Source organism: Lissotriton helveticus, chromosome 4_1 (assembly GCF_964261635.1).
Source record: "Lissotriton helveticus chromosome 4_1, aLisHel1.1, whole genome shotgun sequence".
Taxonomy (NCBI): Eukaryota; Metazoa; Chordata; class Amphibia; order Caudata; family Salamandridae; genus Lissotriton; species Lissotriton helveticus.
This window is the reverse complement of record NC_136063.1, coordinates 2033953316-2033977008: the sequence shown is the minus strand read 5'-3', so window position 1 is coordinate 2033977008 and position 23693 is coordinate 2033953316.

Genomic DNA, 23693 nt, shown 5'->3' with positions numbered 1-23693 from the left:
AGAGAACTCAACAAGTGTGTGGTTACTGATCATTATCCTCTACCCAAGATTGCGGACATGCTTATGCTACTTAAAGGTGCTAGAATTTTCAGCACCATTGATCTAAGGTCCGCGTACCATCAGATTAGGTTGGAAGAAGATTCGAAAGACTTAACCTCTTTTGTGACACCTTATGGCACTTTTAGGTTTGTTAGACTACCATTTGGTTTAGTGTCAGCCACATCGGTTTTTCAGAGGGCATTAGAGAAAGTCTTAAAAGGTTTGCATGGTGTTAGAGTCTATCAGGACGATATTCTTGTATTTGGCATAGATAATTCTCAGCATGATTTTAGACTATTTGCTGTTCTAAGAAGGTTGTGTGATGCAGGTTTGACTGTCAAGATTGAGAAGTGTAAATTTAGAAAAACTTCCATTGATTATCTAGGTCACACTATTACAGAAGGAGGAATCTTACCTAAAGAAAATCTGATCTCTACCATTTCTAAGATGTCTCCCCCACAGAACAAGGAAGAGTTGATGAGTTTTTTAGGACTTGCTGAATATTATAGCAAATTTGTAAAAAACTTTGCCTCTTTGTGTGCCAATATGAGATATTTATTGAAGAAAGGTGTAGATTTCATTTGGGGAGAGAAATGTCAACGTGAGTTTGAAGTCATCAAGGAGAAGCTAGCTTCTGCTCCGAAATTGAGCAGTTTTGATCCTTCAGAGAAATCTATTTTGATTACTGATGCAAGCCTGAAAGGTTTAGGTGCAGTGCTTGTACAGAAATTTGAAGGCTTTGAAAGGGTCATTCTTTTCTTGTCAAGGAGTTTAAAGGGAGCTGAAACTCGATACTCAGTGATTGAGCGTGAAGCACTTGCTGTTTACTGGTCAATCAAGAAGCTTAAAAACTTATTGTGGGGAACCAAGTTTGAAGTCAGGACAGATCACAAGCCGCTTTGTGAAATTTTAAAGAAAAAAGGTATAGATGCGGTGTCTGGTAGAATCACAAAATGGGTTGTTGGTTTACAGGATTATGATTTTAGTGTAAAGTACCTACCTGGAGTAGAAAACAAAGTGGCTGATGCTTTGTCTCGCCTTGTTCCCAGTTCTGAGATTGAAGAAGAGGAAGATTGTGATGTTGATGATGAGATGGTTTGTGTTGTAGAAGAGACTGTCATTGATAAAGAGAGATGGTTGAAGATGGTTCAGGAAGATTCGACTCTAGTAGAGGTACTTAAACTCCTAATGACAGGATGGAAAATTAAACCTAAATGTAATGAAGGTCTTGAGAAATGTTGGCATGTCAAAGATCAACTTTCTGAACAAGATGGCTTACTTTTTAGAGGAACAAGATTAGTTCCACCCCTAGCTCTTCGAGATGAACTTATGTCTTTAGCACATATTGGCCATTTAGGAATCTCTAAAACTAAGGAGATTTTAAGGAGCTCATATTGGTGGCCAAATATGGATTTAGAAGTAGAGCGCAAAGTTAGAGAATGCATTGACTGTGCTCTTAGTGAGAAAGTAGCAAAACCAAAAGTCCAACCCATGGTGATTAGAGACAGACCGGATGCGCCCTGGAAAGAAGTGGGATTGGATATTTTGGGGCCAATTACATCAGCTGGTTGTGAGTGGTATGTTCTTGTTCTTATTGATTTCTTTTCTAGATGGCCAGAAATTGCCATAACTCGAGGTATCGAGACTAGGCATGTGGTGGATTTTTTAACCAAACTTTTTGCTAGAGAGGGCATCCCTAACGCCATCCTCACAGATAATGGTCCCCAATTAGTCTCTAAAGAGATGGAAAAATTTCTATTAAAACAAGGTGTTAAACACAAAAGGTCTTCCCTTTACCACCCAGAAACCAACGGAATGGTTGAGAGGTTTAACCGTGTCCTTAAAGAGACTATCAGAATGGCTAAGTCTGCTGGCACAGATTGGAGGACAGATGTCTTTAAGAAGGTTAAAGTTTACAGGTTATCTCCCCATGCCGTTACTGGAAAGACCCCATTTGAACTTTTTAGATCACGCACTCCTAATACCCTTGTAGTACCTGCATGGGTCAAAGATTTACAACCACCTCCTCATGATGACTCTAATGAGTGGATGTTGCGTGAACTTTCTAGAATTGAGTCTAGAAAAAGGATGTTTGATACGAGACATTCTGTTAAGGTCACACCTGTTAAAGTGGGAGATTGGGTACTTATTAAAAATCCCTGCAAAAACAGTAAAACTCTTTCTGCTACCTTTAAGAAACCTATTCGTGTCATCAAAGTTTTCAAAAACGCCATCAAAACTGCTGATCATCGCGTTTGGAATTTAAACAGGGTAGTGGTGGTTAGCAATGATCTTGTGGAAGCTTCTTGCAGTCGTCATCCTCAAACTCCTGAAAATGAATCTTCCTCACTCCTACGCAAGTCTACAAGGGTTTCTTATTCTCCTAAATATTTAAAAGACTACGTCACTGTGTGATTAATGTTCTAGCAATGTTTTGTTTTCTCTTATAATTTTCTTATTGATGTCAGAAGGGAGATGTGTGGCATCCTGATCCTGTATCTATGAGCCTCATGACATAGCTGCGCTGATGTCATGAGACACTAGATTCTCAGATAGAATGTTATCCTTTGACCACTAAACAGTTACTATCCTACTTTATTGCTGGCTGGATGTACACCTGTGGATGGGATCTATTCTTCAAATAAACCTCTACTTTTTACCTTCAATTTGTGGATCCTTATTTTACACGTCCCTTAACCACAAAAAGAGCTCACAAACTCCATCTCTTTAAGTCAGACAGTAGTTGAGTGTTCTGTCACAATAATAACTAGAAAATGTATTTTATATAAAAGGACACACACCTTCACCCGCATTACATGTCATGCTTCATCACCGGGTTGTTTCTCATAAGGGAAGAGAGTCTGAGATGGCTGGGCCTTCTTCAGGTTCTTTTATTCTGCAATGTAAAACAGTACTTGATTGTGGTAGTAATGCTCTTAGGGATTCTGTTGCTTTTGTTTATATTGGTGAAAGATGTAGGAGTTAAAATTATATGGTGGTGGGTAATTTATATTTATTTCTAACCCTATGTCCACAAGGTTAAAAACTTTATAGTAAGAGGAAATGCTTGCCCCTTGCCATAATATATGTGGCTTAACCAATCAGCATGTTTCTGGCTATCTTGTAGCCCAAAGCGGCCTGAGACAGTCATCAGGCCTCTGGACTCTTTATAATATAGTGTGACATAGTGAAGAAAAGTAATACTACATGCACTTGATGGCCCTAATGCTGGCGGCCTCAAATTCTAATTATAGTACATCATGTGAGAGTGATAATAGAGGACACTTGACAATGGGCTCCTTAGTTGTGGCCATGACCATATTAAAATTGAGACAGGGTGAGAAGATGGAGGCAAATTCTCATGAGACCGCTGTAACTAAGACAATACTTCAGCACACAGAAGACATCGTGGACTTCAAATATAAAGCCCTTGGAGCTTCCCAGTGCTGTAAACAACAGTGGTTTATGAAGAATGAAGAAACGTACTCAAATCATTGATCTCAGAATGATAGAATGCTAAACTGGAATGACAGGGTACAAGCACAGGAAATGCAGATCACTGCAGAAAGTGCAGAATCCACTCAGGCAGCCTCTAAACCAGCATGAAAGACAGGCCATGAGGAGCCAAATGTCACAGCAAGTTAGTTGGCACAACAATGGAGACCTGCAAAATGTTATTGGGTTGATGTGGAAGCAGTTGTGAAGCACACACCATTCCAGACATGTATTCTAGTCAATACTCTGTGAAGGAGTAGAGACGGCACCAATCCCCATAAGCGTAGATGATGTGGCACCCCTCATAACATGGGCTCAAATCAAAGAACCAAAGAGAGACAGGGCAATGTTACCCCTCCTACTAGTTTGAGGATGAGGTGACGTAGTAAGAGCGGGAGGGCTGCTATTAGTAGAAATCCAAATAAATGGTTAATAGCCCCACCCAAGCCCTAGGAAGGTGAGTGGCAATGAGCAAAGGTGAAGGCTAAAAGGGGTTAGGAACCTGAAAAGGAGCAGGATGGAGAAGCCCAGAGGAAACACAAAAAGCTGCTGAAGCCAGCTTATTTGCAACAACACACACACCCGAACTCCGATATCAGCAGCTTAGCGAAGTGGCCAAGGAGTGTGGAGTAACAGAAGGAATCCACTAAGGTGGGCCATATAAGCTGAAACCCAGACTAACAGTGTTAGTGCTCCTTCTCCTACATTGCTGCCGAGACCTGGAACAACCACTCCACACCCCCCTACCCCGCAACCGTACAAGTGCCACACACAATGTTGAATATTACAAACTTATTTAACTCCAATATTACAGAAAATTTGCACTGATTGGTAGAAAAACAGGGCAACGTTATTTCCACTATTGCATTCCTTATTCCACTCTTGCATTCCAATTGTAAAAATTGTTTATTAAAATTAGTATTTTGCGCACGGACACACATTAGAAAAGGGATTGCAGAGCTATACTTAAACCTACCCAACACATTTTTGTTGCCTACAAGTAACTTTACGTGTCATGAAATTTTAACAAGAGAAACCATAGTCCATGAAGAAGACTTTTAATAAAATAGGGTAAACTGATATTGCTGCTCAAGTAACATATTTCCCCCATCTTCCCAACTGAAAATGTGGGGAATCTGTCTAAACGCTGCAAAATTATGTGAAATTACTTTGTGTTATATTTGCCCTCTGCCAACGCTGTTTGCTCAAGTTCCTACTACACAAGTTCCGGTAAGAGTGGTAAGGGACTTGTGCTGGGGGTTTTTTGCACCAGTTTCTGTAATACAGCCCTTGGTGAGCCCAATACACATTGTGCATAGCCTAGATGCCATCTGCAATAATATACCAGTAAGTGCGCTGTGAATTACTTCTTCTCGATTGCGATTTTGGTCAGGTTTCATGTCCGTCCTAGGTGATAGCAGATCTGGCTCAAATTAAGTTAGTCGTATCTGCATTGGACACCTCTCACTATGCCGTTATGCCGTGTCGGGTCTGCAGTCTCAGGGGCATGTCACTGACTGTACAGAAACCTTTATGAAAGGAATCTCACAAATGGCCACTGTTCTTTCTTCTCAGTCGAGAGAACCACAGGGGTCGGCATTGCCCCCAGCATTTTTCAATATTTATGTGACCCCCTCGGTGACATGTGTGCAGGATGATAGAATGTGTTTCTTTTTTATTTCACGGATGACACCGATCTTCTGATCAAACTTCCTACCTCCTCACCAGCAGGGTTGCAATACTATCCTTACACCAGAGGCCACTGATCAGTATTTGGAAGTCACTCAATTCCCTACAAATGAATCCAGATAAAACTTAGCTCAGGGTAGTATTGGATGAGACAACCTTATAACCAACTCATAGATAGCTCATGAAACTTGGGAGTTTATTTGTGCAATGGAAAGCATCTAAGTATGACATTAAGTCATTATGGTACATAGTCTTGCCCATTCTTCGTTCAGCCAGGTGTATAAATGATCTATTAGATGTTCATCACTTGATTCAATGCCTATTAGACGCCCCATTGACTCATGTATAGATTATTAGTGTGTTTTTGGTTATTATTCCTGTATATGATTATTTCACTTACTCCCCTTATATCACTATGCTCCATCATATAGCCCACTTCTAGTTAACTCAGGTTTTTATAAATGAGCTGTTATGTGTGCACTATTTGATTCAATGCCTATTATACTCCCAATGTTTGACTCATTTTTTGATTTGTTAACTTTCCCTATAATTGTAAAGCGCTCTGATATCCTTCGGAATCAAGTTCACGCTATATAAAACTTTATAAATAAATAAATCTAACTCCTAGCTTACTATAACCAGCAAGTCTCCAACCTTGTAAGCATTGGCTTCCTTCGCTTGCAGACCAATTCGAAGGCCTTTACATATTCAAAATTTGCCCAGCTATGGCAATTGCCCTCTAAATACCAGACTATGCCAATAGAATCTACTTGGACATCTACTTGTTTTTGACCACCGGTGATTAAGGACATAATTTAGAGATTGGAAGGAGGTTACTCCACCACAAACATGACAGATGTCCCACCCACCGTATTACATCTGCCTGAGAATATTATGCACTATGAAATGAGGCTCCCTCGCATTGTGTTGGAGAAACTCATCAGCCAAATTCTAAATCAGGCCCAATAATGTAACCCTTTCAAGTAACACCCTTTGTAATAGTTCCTGGATCCACTAAAACCATAATTGGTGCATTCCCACCTACTACTAATTCAAATAGGAGTCGGAAATTGTTCACACTCATAGTGACGAGAGGTCACTCTGGTGACAAATGTTTCTCTTTAACTTTAACATCCAAAAATACATAGCATAACAAAGTGGAGCAACAATGCAGTCACCATCAGTGGAAAAATTAGATCTGTCTCATTACAATCCCCCTTTACTCGACTAGGTTTTGCATGCCTTTTACTGGTGGTACATTACGAGATAGGTGCAAGAGGATGGGAGAGGAAGCAGTGCTTTACACCTTGTGTTTGATTAAAAGTCATTACAAATTGCACAAGCAACACTTTTAGTTTTATCTTGGATTTAGAAAAAACAAAAGAGTGTTAGGTGAAGTGACTGACAACCTCAGCTAGTGTGAATTACACTTAACTGATCTCGGTCTATAGGGGCATAGTGGGCATCATACATATGGACTGGAATGCAGACTGAATAAATTACCTGTGGCTGATGTTATTCAGTCATTCACCATCATGTTTTGATCTATTGAAATATATGACTGCTTAAAATCAATGTAATGGTTGTTGTTAGAAATCTGCCCTTTCAGCAGGGTTATTCCAGATTTTCACCTTCTGTTGCTGAACAAGTTTAGTATAGGCTTTAGGACTTTGTGCACTTTAACCCTGCTTACTAATGGTAAGTTCATTTCAAACATGTAAAAAGTGGTATAAACCTAATTGACACATTTGATTTACTTATAGTCCCCTAGTATACTGTACTACCTGTACTCAGGGCTGGTAAACAAGATTCTACCAGTGGGCTGAAGCACCGCCTACTAAAATAGCATTGCAAAAAACCTAAGTCCTGCTTTTGCAGCCTGGACGAAAAGTTTTAAAATGGCCATTTCAAACTGAAAAAAACAAACTTTTTGCCTGGCCTAAACCTTCCTTTGCAGTACTTATAAGTCACTCCTAAGGTAGCCCTTAGGACAGAAAACTCCAAAGTTGCTTTTCACTGTGACGAGGCTGGGTCTGCCATGGGAAACCATGGATTACACTATAAACAACGTATAGTACATGATTTCAGTTTGGTCGCAGACAGACAAATGGTTGAATGACTCATTTTAATAACAATTTAAAATTCAACGTAATGGTCAATTAGGATATCATATGACTATTTTGAAAATGACACTTTTAGAAAGGTGTCCATTTCCTGCCTAAGCTAATAGGGGCCTTTCTGCCAGTGTTCATTGTCATCTGGCTGCTGATAGCTCCCCTGTGTATAAATGTGGATTGCTCCCAGACAGTGAACGAAGGACTTGGGTGTGGAGATGTGTTTTTTCTGACTTGAGCAGGATGGCCTGGGGGGCAATGCCCATACCCTTCATGAGCTTTAAAGGATGTCTACCCTGTCACTGGAAGATGTAGATCACACCTAGGCCCGCATTCCTTTTGCCTTACCAGTCAGCTTGACTATAATCCCAGTGGAAGGTGCACCAGAATTGGTTTGGAGTGACCACAAGGGAGATTTGCCCATTATCATAGCTACACTTCCCGGTGGGCATAGGAAGCTTTGACCAGTGAAAGAAATGTTCTGCTATGTTCAATTTAGGGTGAGAGAGCCACTGTGGGATAGTTTCCAGCACAACACACAGGAAGTGCTGCAAATGTCGTTGTGGTCACCCCTGAGAATGTTTGTACAATTGGCTAGGGAGTGGCCAGGAGCTTTCACGACCCACAGGCTGGCACTGGGCAAATATATGGCATCCCGACCACCCTCCTCAGAAAGCTCCTGGATCTGTGAGCTTCAGAAAAAGGAATGTCCTTCTACCTTAAACCTGAAGGAAGACTGGACCTGCTTGCCTTGAACCCAGGACCCCAGAAGTGACTCCAAGGGTCAGTAGGCTGATGTCCAATTTGAGCTATAGGTACATCACAAGCTTCCAAAGTCCTTCCCTGTAACTGCTCAGCTGACTAGTGCTAATCGGACTTGCCCTAGACCATGCTGATAACCTCTTTTGGGGTGAGTCATGACCCTCAAGTGGTGCCTCCCAGGTCCTGGACCCTTCTCTGGTGTTAGAGTGTAGTCCACCAATCCCAAAACTGCAAGAAGAGCGACATGGGGACTTTTTGCCAACTTTCTTCCTGGAGAACCATCAAAGCTGCAGCTGGCCAATGTTGAATTACTGGTCGGCCCCAGCTTGGTGGTTTGCTCGGTTCATGGAGATCTGACTTCCAGAAAAGTTTTTTAGTCCCAACATAGAGGGCTACATTGGAACCAACACTGAGCAGCTCTCTTTGATGTGGGGGACTTCTTGGGTAAAGACTTTGGACTTCACCAACTCTGAGCTTTCCTGCCTTTCCCACCTTGACCGATGACCCAACAAGAACCCTGCTCTTTAGCAACCTGCTGTTGTCGAGCCCCACTTTGTATCTAGTTTACAGCTTGTCCTGCCGATGACTTTTTGAAAATCACTTTTTCTTCATGAAAGTTTCAAAGTCAGAAGGTAAACTTTCCACAAGGATGAACCTGGTCACTGTATCCGGCCTGCACTCAATCGCAGAAGGCCTTTAGCTTTGACCAGTTTCCCATGGTTGGAGCTTTATGCTTCCTAGCACTATTTTCAACTCCAAATAAAAATTGTATATCTCCGGTCTACTTATTGGATTTTTTTTGTTTTGGTATCATTATATTTATACACTTTTACTCTATTGTTGTAAATTGGTTAGTGATTTTTCTTGTGTTGTGTTTTCACTTTATTACTGTTTGAGTAATGCATAAATACTCTGGACACACTGCCTCTTAGTTAAGCCTGACAGCTTAGTTCCAAGCTACCCGAGGGTTAAACATTGGTTTATTTAGTGACTTTTGTGGTTATCCCTGTCAAGGAATGAAAGATTCTCATCTCTCAACTAATACTCCTATGTCTTACAGATGTATTATGTGGTACCACAGTAGTCAGTCATATGTAATGGTAAGGGCACTATTTTGAGTTAAAAGTGCCCTTGATGAAGTGAAGCTTTCTGCACAAACATAAGAATGAAGTTATTCCAAATCAAGCAACATATTATGTTGGCTGGATCAATGTCATAATATGTTCAAAAGCTAAAGCAAAAGCCACCATCTGAAAACAAAGAGAAATAAAAAGATTGCACAAACATACTGACAAATGCAGACTGCCAAAACATTGGCAATGGCTAAACATCTCCCTCCAAAATAAAGTTTTGATATGCACCTACACCCACTATCGATCTTATGTCTCCGAACATGCTAGGATTGAAGATAGAATTGTAAATTAGCCAAGTCCTACAAAAGGAGGGAAGCAATTTTGTCTCAATTCAAGAATGTAAAACTGCTCAAAATGTTACTTTCCTAAATTGGTTTAATCAGGGGCCGCCAACTTTTCCTGTAATAAGAGCTGGTTATGTTCACTGAAAATAAGGCTAAGCTACTAATATTATTAATGTTGCAATAGAAACCACACCAAGGATTGATATAGAAATGGCCTTGTCAATTTGGACTATGTCTACATGGGTAATACATAACAGACCTAGCTGAAATGTCCTTAGCACCAAGGTAAGAATTTCCCAATCGCCACAAAATGTATCACTTAAATATCTGCCTTAAATATATTTAGTAATTCAGCCATTTTTCTCCAAAACGTCAGTTTATGAGTTCTGCAGATATACACCTTTTCATCTTGAATACACACACTAATTGTTCTTATACATATATTAATTCCATTATATTCCCAATGTGGTTCCAAGGTGGCAGCGAGATACTTCAGCTGGTGCTAGTGTGGGAGATAGACAAAATCTCCTGAGTAACCTCCTTCAACCAAACAAACATGGCACTCCATGAACTGTTACTGAGCCGTTTTTATCCAAATAAAAGCTCCTAATTTAGTAGGCTGGGCTGCATACATGTGAGCTACTAACAGGAAACTGGATAACTACCAGTAGCTCAAGAGCTACTGGTTGGAGAAGTCTGGGTCAAGATTTACATGTTGCCAGCTTACATATTTAAGTCAATAGTTTGTATTTTATATGTTTTGACTACAGGTTTTATCTCGGAATTCGATATTCCGCAGTAGAAATGAATATGATACCTCTTTGGTTCAGTCTAATCGAATCAACGGTCCTTCTTATGTCATGTGTTTTTAGTGTTTTCCCACGCTGCTTTGAGCAGCGCCTTGAGATCATCCAGTCGGTGAACAGCGCTTTAGGAATCTCAGGCATGCGGTGACTCACTAACTCTCTCAATCCATTGAGTGTTGACTCTATTGAATCTTTACACAGTGCCTATATTTGGTTGAATCCCTTGCATTACTTTCTCCCTGAGATGTGTTTGTTCCTCATGTAGTTTTTTTAATTGCTTTTTACTCACCAGCACAATTGTCTCTGTTTTTCTTACATACACTTGCTTCATTAACATTAGATTATTGCTTGTTTAATTGCTTAGCAAGCACTAGATCAGTAGTGAAACAATTATTATAATCAATGCATATGAAGGCAGGGAAACAAACCATGTTTGTGTAGAGGGTGCTATATAGAGAATCTGTCTCAGCAGAATACCTGAATCAGACCCCATGGGAGTGACATTTGGCTGCCCTCTTGATAAATAATTATGCACCCTGCAATTCAATTACAATGTAATGTTTATTACATCCCTGATAATTTATGTACTAACAATAGCAATTCGAGAAACTGATTGACACCATAAAAAGCATGAATACTTTCTGCAACAATAGAATTCTGATTAGAAAATATTATTTTCTAGAGGCCAGTCATTCCAGACTTACTTTTTCATCTATTACAATTCTTTCATTTTTATGTGTGTGCCTGAGTGTGTAATCATGAGATGAAAATAATACATTGTCTATGAACTTCAATTGCAATATTAGAACCCATCGCTCACTGCAAGGAAGGGAAAAAATAAGCAGATGTGGCAGATACTTTATGAGTTGGAATCTGTTTATTTCCGATTCCTGCTGGGAATACTATTAGAAAAGAGAGGCAATGTGAATTTAAATGCACCTGTGTGACTATTGCAACTGCTCGCAATTACTCTTGAAGAAATTGTGTAATGTATAAAATAACAAAATTATGTACTTTACGTTAACCAACTCTTTAGAGCTGAATTGTGAAAACACGAAATAGATGTAATAATAGGAAGACATGTTATTGAAAGTGTTTAAGACCTCGTAGATGATGGAAAAAATATATGTCTAGTTTATATTCTGTTGGTGTCTGCGTGCTTTTTTGAGATAAACGTTGGTTCTCTCATCTCGTTCCCTCTCTATCCTGATAGGTTGGGTAAAGGGTTGGACAGGGCAGAAAACAGGCTGGGCGGAAAAATAACAGTGGCCCAAGTTAATAAACTGTGTAGTAAAGAAAGTGGCCCACACTTTTAAATTGTGCATTTATTTATTTAGAAAGGTTTTATATAGCGGGAACATGACCCATCAGGGTATCAAAGCGCTGTACTCAATTGTAAGCAAGATAAACAGGAGAAAGTAAAGAAGAGCCCAGGTCATGGGAGGTATACAGCAGTATAAAATGCATTGTAGGACATTACTAAAAGTGCAGTAAATAAGAAGTACAGTACGTTTGGGTGTCCTCAGGACTATTATTGCAAGTAGATCTATACAAGAGAAACCCTTTGACTTCTTTTTTAATTTGGCGATCAAGGGGTTAGTTCTGCTTTGTGGAGGAAGAAAGTTCAATTTTCTCGGAGCAAGATCAGAGAAGTATCGGTGTAAGTTCTCTCTTTGTTTAATTTTTGAGGCTTCAGCAGTAGATTATTAGAACTTCCTAGGACTTGGTTCAAACCAGATAGTTCAAGTTGTTTTGCCAGGTAGACTGGAGTATTATAGTGAAGTAGTTTATTTGTCAGGCAGGCTACCTTAAAACTAATTCTTGCTTTGAACTGGAGCCACTGGAGTTGAATTAGATTCGGGGTGATGTGATCACATTTTCTAGAACCTGTGATTTATCTGGCAGCAGAGTTCAGGGTAGCACTTAAAGTGGCCAGTCTAGCTTTGGGAAGCCCAGTTCAGGGTCACAATTCCATAATCTTAGCATGAGATAACAAGGGACTACACTCCTAGCTGCAAGTCATCAGGAGGCAGAAACGGTTATGATTTTGCCTAAAGTGTTAAGTTGATGATTGGCTCCTGTAGTTGTTGCACTGATGTGGTCTTGCATGCTCAGGTGTTAGTATCAGTTAATCTGAGAGATGGGTGCCATCTTTGAGAGGAGGTCTTCAAGGTAGTGCTGGAACGAGAGAGCCTTAAAATAAGGATGGCCAATGTTGAGTAAAGTCACCACACTTGAAAATGGCAAACAAGTGGACAAATCTGCTAGAGTCACAGTCCGCGATTACCAACATTAACTGTGTGAGCACACACGTAATACAATGTTAAAATCAACCAACAGCTGGGGACATACTGCCAGATTCATCAAAGACCCGTTTTGCGAGTCTTTAATAGCGATTCATAAGGAATCGCTATTAAGGACTTGCAAAACGGGATTCATGTAGGAATTGCAAAAAATATTGCGATTCCTACATGTTCCTTATTTGCAATTAGCAAATTGCTAATTGCAAATAAGGAATAACTCCCCGTGCATTCCTATGGGCCTACAGGCCCATAGGAATGCATGGGGAGTTATTCCTTATTTGCGATTAGCAATTTGCTAATCGCAAATAAGGATGCGATTTCAAGGGTGCAGGGATGTCCAAAGGACACCCTGTAGCACCCCTGAAATGTGAATTCACACTGATGTTGTGCACACACATGTCCAAAGGACATGTGTGTGTGTAACATGCAACTTAGAAAAATGCATTAAAATGCATTTTTCTAAGTTTTCGCTATTTACCACGAGGTTTGACTTCGTGGTAAATAGCGGTCATAAATTGCGAATTCGCAATTTTTAAATGTTTCATGAATAGCATTTAAGGAATCTCTAATAGAGATTCCTTAAATGCTAATCCTCGCATATTAGTGAATTCTTTATTAGCGATTTTTGCATTTGGGATGATGAATCCCAAATGCAAAAATTGCACTCGCAAAGGGCCAGATTCTCAGAATCTGGCCCTTTTGCAAGCGCATTTCGCTTGATAAATCTGGCCGATAGACCTTGCAAACCCAAGGAAACTATCCCCTTTGGGAGTCACAGTTGGCTTCCTGCCAACACACCCAGATCCGGGCATGCTGTTTCCAAAGACAGCCAGAGCAACAGAAGGAAACAGACTCACCCTCTGATCAGTGAAAACGGTCCTGCAAGAATGTTCCTCCGTGAACAGTGGTTAAGAGACCCACAGTGTCCCTCACAATCATAGGCAGAGAGCAATCTGACAATGTCGAGGCTCAATCATAGTGGTGGACGGGCAGGATGCCAGAGATGCTGCCACTCTTTTCTGCAGGAGTCTGGTCCATTCATTGATGCCCAGCAGGCTGGGAAGGGTTCAGCTGATAGTGCGTCTTTCACAAACTGCTGCACCCAACAGGACGACCAAAAGGATCACAACTATCTCGGTCAGGCAGCGTAACCGGGTCCACCAGAAGCTCTGCGAAATACTCCAGCGACGCTCAGAAACTTCAGCAATGCCTAAGGCCAGTGAGTTTGTTGTTGTACCAAGTAATGTAGTAGGTGATGGCTGGGTATCACCAGGTTATTCACCAGAGGGCGATCACAGTATCCAGAGCTTGTCCGTAATGCTCCTGTACAGCGGCCATCTTGGTTAGTAAAAAGTGGAGTTTTTAAGACTTGCTGGCTGGTTGGCTTTTGAGGAGGAGGAAGCACATGTATCATGTGGGAAATATGAGGCCAATCAGCCCACACACAGCCACAAAGTTGGCACTCACATTGACCGAACATACTGGTCACTTGGGCATTCGACACTGCCTCATTGCATTTTAGGCAGGGCCACTGGAAATATGTGGCAGGGAGAACCAAATTGTTCTGCAGGGTTGTGTAATTGTGTGATGGTATTGCTTTATATTTTTTCCATATTTACTCATGGTAATACTGGCTGGGCAAAGGTTTCATCTCATTAGTACCAGTTTCACTATCAAATATCGCAATAACCAAATGAAAAATGACTAGTCTAATGTTGTGACAGGCCTTTCACTGCTTGGGAACACAAACATAATATTTTGAGTAACTTTTGATCCATTTTAGCTAGAAACAAAATCATATTTTGTTAACATCTACATATTATGCAGCAGATGATGGCTTGCGTGGCAAATGTGGCAATTACATACTTCTGCGAAAAATGCAATACCACAGAATAGCATAATTGCAGTAGCCTGGCGCTAGACAAGCCCGACCCTGATTGTGTATATTTGTTCCATCACTCAAATAATTATTACTCTTGTGGTGAATCGGCTCCTAAATGCAGACATTATGCACAATGAGGGTTTAGGACAGAGGCTGTCAGCTCTATTGAGGGGGATGGCAAGGAGGGTGGCCCGGAAGTAGTCGTCCATAATACACCTTGTGCTACCCTCGCACATCAGGGACAGATGCAGCACAGTGGCGACGTGCAAGTCCAAGAATTAGGTGTTGCTGGATCCAGCTGATGATATCTGCTTCCAAGGGAGTGCTTACCAGCTGTAGGGTAGTCAGGACACCAGCAGTGAGCTTTCACAAACATTTCTCAGCTATATTTCAACCTTGAAAACGCTTGAAGAAGTACTATCATCATCCATCTTTAAGGTGGGAATGAGAGACCTAACACTCTCAGGCTGAGCAGGGTATAGGGGAAGCATTTGCTCTATAGAGAAAAATATTTTTCCATCGGGAAACAAAAAGTTCCAAGGTACATATGAACTTTTAAGTCCCTTGCTGCATAACAGAACTTTCAGTAGCCTTTCTGGCATCTTTTGCGAATTCCTCAGATTACAAATGTACTCTGTACATCGGAATACACCTCTGTGAGTAAATGACAGCTTTGTGAGTTAGGCCCTTAAAGAACAAGAACACCCATTGCTTGCAAAGCAAAGGGTGGAAAAGGTGCAAAGGTAGGTGGGCAGGAGAGTTGCCTGTAAGATATATTCAAATTATGCAGATGCAAGCCAGCACCAGGGAGGCTGGGGACAGTCGGAGGAGACCAGGTCATATATGCGCATATGTGTAGTATTTATGTTTGTGGTGGTCAGCATCACTATCGTGTTTTATACGCGTGCCCAATGATTCCTGCCCTCAGCGATTTTGTTGCTTCTTTAAGAGGACCGCCCACTGTGGGTAAGGAGAGAATGTGATGGATGGGGGCATATACAATATCAATTTGTGCATGGTTAATCAGCAACAAAGATATATTTTCCAACACAGAATTCTGAATGCCTTGATGAAGAATGCAACAGTGTCTTGGTGTTTATGCTGTCAAACCGGGACGCGGTCAGCTGTCGCTGTGTGCTGTGCCATATGCAATTCTATATAACCTCCGCCTTTAATGAACACTATAGGAAATACAAAAAGGGATACACTAGCAGCAGCATCAGGCAATACATAATTCATATTTTCAGAAAATCAGTCTTATTCCATTAATCGTTTTAACAATAATTGCATTGGCATAACACAACTACAATAACGATTACTAAATTGATATCCTATTTGCTTTTCTCAATTCTTCAAGAGTCAAGAGATCCGGGTTTTCTCTGTAATTTCCTATTAACCGGACAGACCACCCCACGGAAATTGGAAAGTCTTCTATTAAGTCAAGAACATCACCTCCACCACTTTATATTCAGGAAGATGTTCACCCTGTGGAAAAACCGGTACACAGACAAAATATCGATTTTTAAATATCGATATGCAAAAATATCGAAGTTTAAATATCGATATACAAAAATATCGAAGGTAAGTAATATCGACAGTCTAAATATCAATATTGGCATGATATCAGTAATATCGAAGTTGTAAATATCGATGTTAATAATATCGAAATTAATAACTTTGATGTTACTAATATCAATTTTTAAATAAATTTAGTGTATATTATATTGTATTTATTATGTTTTATTATTTATTTTTAATGTTATTTTATTAAATATTGTCTTTTACTACTGTAGCGGGTTGTGGGTTTATAGGGGAATAGGGTGGGAAGTAATTTAATTATGTTAAATTAATTATTAATTAGTAGGAATTATTAATTAATTAATTGAGAGTTAATTTTTAATTATTTTTAATTAATTTATTAATAGATAAATATGTTCTGTAGCGGGTTATGGGTTTATAGGGGAATAGGGTGGGAAGTAATTTAATAATAATTAATTAATTGATATATGTTTGTACATATTTTAATTAATAATTAATTGGTAATTAATTTCTATTCATTAGTTAATTAAATATTATAATTTTTTACATATTTATAATTATTAATTAGTTGGTAATTAATTATTATTAATTATTTAATTACATTAATTATAGTAATTTTTTTATATATAATTTATTGTTATTCTTAATTAATTAATTGTGCAAAATAATATTAATTATTAAATTAAATTAATTACAGCAAATGTGCTAATATATTTACTTTATTGTTATTGTTAATTAATAATTAATTGGTAATTAAATAATATTAATTAATTTTGGGTACAGGGGTATTTTTAGGGTTCAGGGTCAGTTTTCAGTTCATGGGTACAGGGGTATTTTTAGGGTTCAGGGTCAGTTTTCAGTTCATGGGTAAAGGGGTATTTTTAGGGTTCAGGGTCAGTTTTCAGTTTTTGGGTAAAGGGGTATTTTTAGGGTTCAGGGTCAGTTTTCAGTTTTTGGGTAAAGGGGTATTTTTAGGGTTCAGGGTCAGTTTTCAGTTCATGGGTAAAGGGGTATTTTTAGGGTTCAGGGTCAGTTTTCAGTTTTTGGGTAAAGGGGTATTTTTAGGGTTCAGGGTCAGTTTTCAGTTTTTGGGTAAAGGGGTATTTTTAGGGTTCTGGGTCAGTTTTCAGTTCATGGGTAAAGGGGTATTTTTAGGGTTCAGGGTCAGTTTTCAGTTTTTGGGTAAAGGTGTATTTTTAGGGTTTAGGGTCAGTTTTCAGTTTTTGGGTAAAGGGGTATTTTTAGGGTTCAGGGTCAGTTTTCAGTTTTTGGGTAAAGGGGTATTTTTAGGGTTATGGGTCAGTTTTCAGTTCATGGGTAAAGGGGTATTTTTAGGGTTCAGGGTCAGTTTTCAGTTTTTGGGTAAAGGGGTATTTTTAGGGTTCAGGGTCAGTTTTCAGTTCATGGGTGAAGGGGTATTTTTAGGGTTCAGGGTCAGTTTTGGGTTTTTGGGTAAAGGGGTATTTTTAGGGTTCAGGGTCAGTTTTGGGGTTTTGGGGTACAGTCGTACAGGGTAAAAATAAAATAAATTTAAATTAAATCAATTAAATGAAATTAAAAAATATAAAATTACATTAAATTATTACGTTTTTAATTTATTTTAAATGTATATGTATTAGTTTTAATTTTTTAATTATGTTTTAATATTTTTATTTAATATTTGTAACATTATATGTATTTTATAATTATTTTTACATTATTATTAATACATTTAAAAAAAAGATATTTTTAATTTCGATATTTTTGTACTACGATATTAATTTTTCGATATTTTTGTACTTACCTTGTTAGGGATAGGATTCCTATATTTTTGACTTCGATATTTTTGTTCCGATATTTTTGTATTTCGATATTTTTGATTTCGATATTTTGTCAGACATTCGGAAAAACCATATGTGAACCACAGCATGTGGTCTGTGCTGTAAATTGCTTTATCCGTCTGTGAATGCAGTTGAAAATTCGAGGCATCTGTCCCATCTCACCTTAGAATGTAAAGATAGTTGAGCAACTACACACGGACTACCCCTTTTGTAATTAAATAGCTGAGCCCCTATACAAATAAATCAGTCGTTTACTTTTCATGGTAAACGCCTACCAAGAGCACGGACATTTTGCAGGCATGTAGGACCAGATTATGCAGGTGGGTTGATTACATTATGTGACATAGGAGAGGCAAACATTTCAGCAAAAAATGTGAATTATAATACTAAAGACATGTCACCAGCACAATCTTTGGCATTATTATCTGGCTATTTTGAAATATGAATACACATTCATTAAAAAAAGGGTTGAATATTAAATCTAACGGTTCTAACGCAAATAAATCTAGTGGTTTTATACCAAGGAAAACAATATACATCCAGCGGACCCCATTAAAAAGCTACCAATAAAAATGATTTTGTCTTCCAAAAAAGCATAGGCAATTCATTGATTCCTATTCGCAAAATACATACAAGCAACTGGAGAGATTTACATCCCTGCCTGAATGTCTTGTATGATTTTTTTCCAATTTCCATAAATTCCCAGCATGGATATCAATTCATCTAAATGCCTGGAATAGAAGAAGTGACTTCACATGACCCTTGACCTACACTTTCACTCACACATACATGTTCTTATACATACACACACATTCACACCCACACGCACACACATACACTCTGCCTACTCATGCACACACATTCACACATACACAGACTTAAAATTGCAAGCACGCACACAACATACATACATTTAAAAGCATTGTTTTTACTTACCACCAGCAGCGGCTGGTATTAACGGGCGAAGGGGGTGTTGCCCTCCCATCGTCAGAGAGGAGACAACAGGAAGAAAATAAACACCACAGAGCAGCTTTAAGTGCTCACTGCTTGGTGCTCAACTGCTTTCCTGTGAAACACTTTTAAATTGCTTTTTTTTTTGTGAGGTCAGACTTGAGTCCTCCGGCGTTTGTGCTGGCTGGGCAAGGAATTCCTCGCCCTCGAGGAACAAGCGACTAGAGTGACATCAGCCTTATGTGAGTGGCTGCACAAAGCGGCAGTGAATACTTCAAATGGGGCGCTTCTAAAGTGGCCCAGGGTGTGGTCAGCAGAACGTCATTCACATTAAGGGTAATTGCTGGCCAATAGCAAAACAGTGCAGTGGGTGGCAACGATTGCAAAACTCCTTTTGCCTCCGCACTGTTATGCTTCTTAATTGGATAATTTCATTGTATATCCTGAGCTAACAGAGCATCAATAAATAAACAATAAAAAAATCGTATATCTCTTGTCTTCTTCTTTTATTTTTGCAGTGGTTCTTCTTAAAATACTCTAGTCGTTGCCAACACGTGTTTCGTCTTTGGTGGTAATAGACCACAGACTTCTTCAGGGCTGAAATTATTTCCTCAGTCCTTTTCTTTTGTAACCCAACCAACGATATGTCGGAAAGTACGATCTTAATAGCTCCAAAAGTTTGTGTTTCCCGGCTCAATATAACCGCAAATCAAAATTCTACTCCACGTGTAGGGAGAGACCATGTGTTCTACCGAAGACGGAGTAACGTCTCGTTTGAAGAAGGATAACTGGCGCAACCACCACCCAGCCATCTTTTCTTGTTCTTGTTCTTGTTCTTAATTGGATAATGTAAGCTAGGGGCGTGGGTTATGATTGAGTTCAGCAAGTCCTATTTCCGAGATTATTGGCATGCAGTAGGTGTTGAGTAGTGCACGTGTTGGCTCTTTATGGCGTACGACGGACACCATCAAGCTGCCCCCGACACTACAGGCACAAGTTGTTGGAAAAAGAAAGGTGGCTGAAGCCACGGTAAAAAACGAGCGCACAGCAGGTTTGTTTTTCAAGTTACCAAAAGCTGAATTGAGGGTGGGGGCTGCCACTAAACATAACAAACTTGCAGAGTCTTCCTGCCAGCGACATTTATAAGGACACGGCCTGTCTGTGAAGAAGAACTGAAGAAGACACCAATTCTTTTGCAAAAAATCGAGAGAACAGTAGCATTCCTTAATGATTTAGAATTTGCCATACACATCCAGCCTACTTCGTTCTTAGAGAGTGCGCTTTCCACATGTGGAAAATAGCTCTCTCAGCTGCTAGTGCCAAATCAGTGTCTCATTTTGTTAGATCTGGGGGTCTCTAGTTGGCAGAGGTAGGTACCACTGTCCAAATAGGGACCCTTGCTTCTAGTCAGGGCAAGGAGATAACCCTCTGAGATAACCCCTGCTCACCCTCTAGGTAGCTTGGCACGAGCAGTCTAGGGTAACCAGAGGCAATGCGTAAAGTATTTGTACCAACACTCACAGTAACACAGTGAAAACACCACAAACTGACTCCACAACAGTTTAGAAAAATAAAGGTATTTTAATCTAAACTACACAAGACCAAAACAACAAAAATCCAACATACACAGTTCAAGAATATGGTTTCAAAAGAGTTCTTAAGGTTGCGTTAAAATTCTTTTAAGTTGCGATAGAATTCTCTACGTTGCGATAGAATTCTCAACTGATGCGTGAAAAGTTCACAGTTGCTTCACGTTTACTCACAGTACCTTTTTGTTGCAACTAAGTTCCAAAAGCAGAAGCTGGTGCGGTGGAAAACAAGCGATGCGTTGCTCCTGAGACCCTGGGGAGGCGATGCGACAGCCCCGCTGCAGCAGCGGGCGTGTTGCGACGAATCCGGTCTGTATGGGGAGGAAGGCCACTTGTATGGATTCCGGTGCGTAGGTTCCGTAGGAAGTCTGTTCTCGCAAAGGCACGATGCGACGATCTCGTAGGGGCTGCGATGATCTCCGGGGCGACGATGCATGGTCCAGCGGTGATCCTCTCTCTCACAGCTCCTCGATGCGATGGTTCTGCGATGATGCTCGCAGCGACGTGATGCGGTCCGCAAGCAAGCAGTGCGGCGATCTCACCCAGCGACGACAGGCTCTGCGACAACACTCGCAGCGATGTTCAACTTTCCCGCACCGGTCTGGTGCGTCCCGCAAACGAAGGATGCGACGGCTCTGGCAGCGGCGTCAGGTGCTGCGACGATCTCGACCTACGTAGCGGCGGGAAACTTCTCGTACTGTCGGGGATGCGCTCCGCAAGCGAGCGATGCGACACTTTTCAGTTTCAAAAGTCTCTCAAGCTTAGTTTCAAGCTTCCCAGCACAGGTACAACTTCCAGAGGCCCCTCAACTGGATCAAGCACTCTAGGAAGGACAGAACTCTCTCAGCAGAGTTCAGGGAAGCTGGGGGTGAAGTCCTTTTGTTCCTGGAAATTCAAAACAGGGAGCCAGCTCTACTCAGGCCCTTGGAGATTCCTTCAAGACAGGGGACACAGCTCAGCAGCAAAGTCCTTCCCCTCTCCTTGGCAGCAAAGCAACAGGTCAGTCCAGCAGAGCAACAGCAGGACAGTCTTCCTTCTTCAGTTTCAGCTTTCTCCTTGGCAGAGGTTCCTTCTTGATTCCAGGATGATCTAATTTTCTGTTGTCAGGGGTCCTGTACTTATACCCCTAAAGTCTTTGTTCTCTTGGTGCATGTGGGCCCTGAGCCCGGTCTGAACCAGTTCTGGGTGGATCCTGAGCACTTTGTTTTGCTGGCTGCATCTTTCCTTTCAGAGTGAGGGGCAGGGTCCTCAGCCGCCCAGCAGGAGGTGGAGCCAGCATTGTGGAAGGCAGGCACAGCCCTATTCAGGCCCAGGTGCTAACTCCTCCCACCACTCCAGTTGCAATTGCAGTCATTCAGCCTAGTGCTGACTCATCCAGCCTCCTGGGGAATCCCCCAGCCCTTGTCCCTCTCAAATCAGACAGTCAATACACAAATAGGCTCAGGCACACAGAAGGGTCAGACAAGAGAACAGCAACTTTCTAAAAGTGCTGTTCTTAAACACAGGATTTAAAAACAATCTTTCCTAAAAGATGTGTTATTAAATTCTGAGTTCTGGGATACTAGATACTTATGTCCTATCTTGTTCCTATGGGAAAAAAATGCTGTTAACCACTGTAGCCAGCATCCCCCATGTTAACCTATGGAACAAGATAGCCTTACAGTAGTGAAAAACGAATATGTCTGCCATTCACTACCAGAGCATGTCACCTGTACTAGTACATGCTCTACCTTTTACATATACTGCACCCTGCCCAGGGGGGTACCTTGGGCCTTCCATAGGGGTGACTGATGTGCACAAAAAGGGAAGGGTTAGGCCTGGTCAGTGGGGACACTGACCAGGAGGACATGGCAGTTCTAAACTGCACACAGGCACTGCAGTGTCAGGCCTGAGACATCATTTTAGGGCTACTCCTGTGGGTGGCACAATCAGTGCTGCAGGCCCACTAGTAGCATTTGTCATCACCAGCCCTGGCACACCCAGTGCACTTTACTAGGGACTTCATGGTGATACAAATATGCCAAACATGTATATTCAATCAGAATAACAATTTACACAGGGATCACTTACACTGATCAGCAGTGGCAGAGTGTCCAAAGCATCTAAACCAGCAAAAACGAAATCCAGCACAGCATCAAAAATACAGGAGGTAGAGGCAAAAAGATAGGGGAAACCACGCCAAAGATGCCAGGTCTAACACGTGTCCCCTCCAGCTGAAAGTGGGGAGAACTGCCCACCCTCTTGGGAGTTCTCTTGGGAGTTCTCTTCACTAAGGCGGAAAAACCTGGACAGACCATCAGCATTGGCGTGTTCTGTGCCAGGGCTGTGTTCCACCGTGAAGTCCATTCCCTGTAGGGAGATGGACCACTTCAACAATTTTGGGTTCTCACCCCTGATTTGCATTAACCATCTGAGGGGCCTGTGGTCGGTCTGAACACGGAAGTGAGTCTCAAACAGGTAGGGCCTCAACTTTTTCAGAGCCCAGACCACAGCAAATGCCTCTCTCTCAATCGCACTCCACCTCTGTTCCCTGGGGAGTAGTCTCCTGCTAATGAAGGCTACCGGCTGGTCTCCTCCCTCCTCAGTGATTTGTGAGAGTACTGCTCCCACACCATGCTCTGAAGCGTCTGTCTGTACTATGAACTCACTGGAAAAGTCAGGTGCCTTGAGCACCGGTGCTGTGCACATAGCAGTTTTCAGGGTTTCAAAAGCAGTTTGGCAGGCGTCAGTCCAGTCAACTCTTTTGGGCAACTTCTTGGAAGTGAGTTCTGTCAAGGGGGCGACAATGGTGCCATATCCCTTGACAAACCGTCTGTAATACCCGGTGAGTCCTAAAAAGGCCCTCACCTCTGTGTGGGTCTTGGGGGGCTCCCAAGCCAGAATGGTATCAATCTTTGCCTGTAGGGGCGCCACCTGGCCGCTCCCCACCTGGTGTCCCAAATACACCACAGAACCCTGCCCTATCTGGCACTTGCTGGCCTTGATAGTGAGGCCTGCCCTTTGCAAAGCCATTAACACTTCACAGAGGTGTTGCAAGTGTTCCTCCCACGTGGAGCTGAACACAGCAATGTCATCCAGGTATGCGGCGCTGAATTCCTCCAGCCCGGACAGTACCTGGTTAACCAGTCTCTGGAAGGTGGCAGGGGCATTTTTCAACCCAAAGGGCATGACTCGGAACTGGAAGTGCCCCTCTGGCGTTGAAAATGCTGACCTCCCATCAGTTACGGCAATCTGCCAGTACCCAGAAGTCAAATCAAATGTACTGAGGTACTGGGCAGCTCCCAACC